Source organism: Belonocnema kinseyi, chromosome 3, assembly GCF_010883055.1.
Source record: "Belonocnema kinseyi isolate 2016_QV_RU_SX_M_011 chromosome 3, B_treatae_v1, whole genome shotgun sequence".
NCBI classification, from domain to species: domain Eukaryota; kingdom Metazoa; phylum Arthropoda; class Insecta; order Hymenoptera; family Cynipidae; genus Belonocnema; species Belonocnema kinseyi.
The window spans coordinates 63,832,852-63,837,396 of record NC_046659.1 but is presented as its reverse complement, the minus strand read 5'-3'; positions in this window follow the sequence as shown (position 1 = coordinate 63,837,396).

The window sequence follows — 4,545 nt, the reverse complement described above, 5'->3', positions numbered from 1 at the left end:
GTCCCGGTGCGGAATAGTTCTTCATCCCTCTTAATACTTTTTTCATTTCCTCGGTAGTGATGGGTGGGCATTCTTTATCAGGTGTTATGAGGGCAACACATACCTCCTTGAAGATATTTATATTTTCTGAGTCTTCGTCCAGTCTATGCTGAACTTCGCAGACTTCTCTCCAAAATACTTCGACCTCCTCTGGTTTGGGTGGGTGTTCGACAGTAACTGGAGGGTCTTGGAAGAGTCGAGATGGGTCAGAGAGAAACTGTTGATTTTCTCTGACCCACCTCTCCCTCCGCTCAAGACTTCTCTTAGCGTCAGACAGTATCCGTATTCTCTCAACAATATGCTGCCTGATAGTCAGCAGCTTTGACTTGTTAAGCGTGCGATAACGGGTCCGGAGTTCGCGCGCGAACTTTCGAACCTTGGCGGTAAAATTCCTGCCAGATGTGATGTAGTCAATCACACAATGAATGCGGGACGCGTACTGTCTTACCCAGCCTATCTTTATGGCAAGTTGATGCATTCGTCTTTTGGTCTTATGATCAGCCGTTGGTTTTGTTTTACGGTTCGCATAGGCCAAAGCTCTTGCTGCACTATAAATACAATAATTGATAGCCCAGAGGTCGGATTCTCCGGTAAAATGTCCACGAAGCTCTTCATCCATTTCAGCCAGATCTTTAGGCTTGAGAGAAACCTTGGTGTTGATGTTTCTCCGGGTCGTAAAGCATCGCTCTTCATCTATTGGATGCCTGCCCGCGATTTGTCTTAGTGTCGCCTCTCTATCTCTGTTGCCGGCTTGTTCTAGCTGTGGTATAGTAGGCGTTCCGCTTACATAGCCTCTTTTACGGAGTAGTTTAGCATGGTTTCGCAGGGGTTGCTGCGAAAAGTGCGACAGCTCCGGGTGTTTCTCGCACCACAGAGCATGCAGCCGTGCCATGTAACCCCATTCAGAGGCCACATTCGCATCATAGCAATCTAGCAAGTCGTGATTTAGTCGTTCCGTCCACCCAAAGGTCGCGAGGTCCCGCCGATCCATCCCATTGATTCCATTTTCGTTGGCTGAACCGCACTTACTACAACTATGTTTGGTGTTATGATAATCTTGTAGGACATATAGAAATTAAACTTTTTCTTCTCTTGTCATTTTTTCATATCGTCCGTTATTTGGCTTAAAAGGTTCATTTTCGTCTGTTTTTTTTCTGTAAATGCTATAACTCTAATCATTTTTAATTTTATGAAAAAGTCATTAGGGTAAATTGTTAGACTTTTTAATGCTATGACTAACCTTACAGGTAATTACTGAATTTAAAAAAAGTGATCTCAAAAATATTCAAAATGCGTTCACTTTTTGAATTTTTATCCAAAAGGCCTGGCTAACGAATTTAACCTTTAGTTTAGGGCACTAAAAGAGTGTACCAGCGGCCAATCTAATAGAATGATTTTTTCAAAAGTTATGTTGCTGACAGAATGACAGGCATAAATATATACAGACAGATCGACAGACAGACACATTCGGAAAAACCTGTTTTTCTGATTCAGGGTGTCTCGAAACGTGGAAATTTGACCAAAACTGGGGGATCAAATTTTACACAAATCTAATACCGTATCTGATGAGAATATAAAAAGAATTTTATTCAACATTTTATTGCAACTTGTCTCTTTCCCATATATATAATGTCTTTATTTGTAATGATATATTTAACTATTCAAACTAAAAATACGCGTCCTAGCGTAAGGTGGTTCTATGCAAATTTGTAGATATAATTTAGGTGAAATATTTCGTTAAATAAAATGTTATTGTAGTTTGTGTCATTTGTGTCATTTTCATTATATGTTTATAACAAGACTTAATAACAAATTTATAGATATTTTTTGGTTAAACGTGTTTTGTCTTTTCATTTTGTCGTCCCTTATGTTGTTTTTCCAAAAATGAATTTTTTTTTTTAATATTATTTTTTCAGTAAAAGAACATATACCCATCCTATCTACAAATTATGATAGAAATGTATGTCTAGAAAAATGTTGATCAATAAAATTTTAATGTAGTTTGCGTTGTTTACTAAGAGTTAATTATATTTTTATAACAAGACTTAATAACAAATTTTTAGATATTTTTTGGTTAAACATCTGTTGCTTTTTTAGTTTTTTTATCTCTTGTGTTTTTTTCCGAAAATTTTTATTTTTTTATTTTTAATCTTATTTTTTTGGCTAAAAGGAAATATACTCGCCCTATCTAAAACTTATTAAAAACATTTTTAGAATTTTTTTAGCCATTTCCTTTAATATTTAGAAATTGTATGTACGAATATTCGTTGTACTCAGAAAGACAAACAATTTATCGTAATCACTTTTGTCGATAAAAATAAAATGACCAGAGTTATAGCATTTATAAAATCAATAGAAAATCAAAATGCGAAGTGAAACAACGCACAATATGAGTAAAGCCAAGAGAATAAAAACGTTGATTTATGCAAGCCCTATAAGATTATCATAATAGCTTTTTAGATTTTATTCAAAAATCGAAAATTCAAATTTTGTTTGAAAAAAAATAATAAAAAATAAAAATTCCACATTGTGGTCAAACTCTGCAAGACAAGGAAAAAATATGAAGAAACAAAAATTGTGATCCCAAAAAATATCTACAAATTTGTTAATAGTCACTTCTTGATAGGTGGCTTCGCTTTTATCTTATTCGTGAACAATAATATTGAAAATAAAAAACAATTCCACTTTTCGAAAGACACATGCTACAATAAAAAAAATTAGTTGTTATTGTGACAATCATGTAGGGCTTTCATAAATCAGCGTTTTTCTCCTTTTGACTTTTTTTCATATTGTGCGTTGTTTGGGAGGGGCGGGGGGGGGGGGGATTGAATTAAAAAAATCTAATAGCTTCTCTGATGATAATCAAAAAAGCAAGAAATAGAAGAGTTACAGTTTCTTTTGATACTTTGAGAAAAGACCAGCATTGGCAATGGATTTCAGAAATATTTTTAAATTCAAAGAATTAGATATCCCAAGCATTGATAAATTTCTGAATGTCCATAAAGTTTTAAGGATTTCAAGATTCCACAATTTCATTTCCAAGTCTGTCTGAACACCTGTAACTCAAAGTTTTAAGTTAATTGCTCTTTAAATGTGAAATATTACCTAACTATAAAACTTGCAACCAAAACGCAAAAAAATAAATTGAAAACAGAATAGGAAATAAATTCTTGCCTGGAATTGATCCTTATCGTTCTTGAAAATGGAAAGGCCATTAGTTTTATTGTGAAGCTGCACCCAGGACCTCAAGGAACTCGTCGTGTTCCTTAATTTTTCACTACCAATGTGTCCCATATACTGTTGCAGGCTATGATAAGGGGTCAGTGGTAGTGGGATTTGTGGAATATGTGGAATCAAGGCATCACAGAAAAACGCTGGTGTTAAATTTGTTACAGCTCAAATTCCATTGGTCTCCCAATGAGCATTTGAAACAATTTTCAAGTCTCAAATGTATTCCTCTGAACCTATGTGCACATCTGGATATCTAGGGGAAAGTATCATTTGGAGACTGAATTTTGGCTCAATGCCGAGAGTTGTTGAGTGCTGAACTGCGCTGTCAACCACCTGGACACCTCTCAAAGCAACTATTCGCATTGCGATATTAGACTAAATAATTGTTAATAAGGAAACTAATTGAAATAATATTTGCCTAATTTTCAACTTTCTTTCATTTAACAGTGTATGCTAGTTACTTAGAATAAAATGATAACTTCCTAATGCAACTTCCAAATGTTAGGTTAGTGATGGCCGTCGATATTTAAACTGCAGCCGGGATGTATAGAAAAAGTCATGACCATCTATATATACAATTAGCTATTTTCACTTCAAACACCAGTTAACTTCATTAAATTCACTAAGACACTAAAAGTCACTGTTAAATCGGAAGAAATTTAGAGTTGGGTAATTATTATTATAAATTACCTGTTTATCAACATCTATTTCAGCGAAATAACGCCCGACAAAATTATCTTGACAGGTGACTGACAGTTTGTAGACGACACTTCACGTTGCTCTGGATGAGAAAAAACATGTCTAAATGATGCTTTTCTCCTAGATTTTCCGAATGAATCTGTGTGGCTCAAATTTGTTGCAACTCACTTGAACACCGATTTCAATGTACAATGGAGGATCGGTGATTTTCTGTGATCATCGTGGCGAAATCCGTGAACGATGTTCTGATCTGGAGTATGGTGTGGATGAGCAAGGGATGACCACCAATCCCAGTATAACATCGTCATAAAATGCGTCATTTCTTCCAAATGGTTTTTATTATAACGTATTATATTTATTTAGAGTTCAACGTAAACTTTACGATTCCCAGTTTCAATCGTTTCGTAAATAATTTATAAAAAAAATACTTGCGTTCCGGTAGCTTTTGTTGACTGTTATACTGCGATGCACGCCACCTTATACCAGGTGTATACATATGAAACCGGTATTTTTTCAAGAAAAAAACACATTTATTTCAAGAGAATGATAACAAATATTTTATTCAAAGTATGCGCC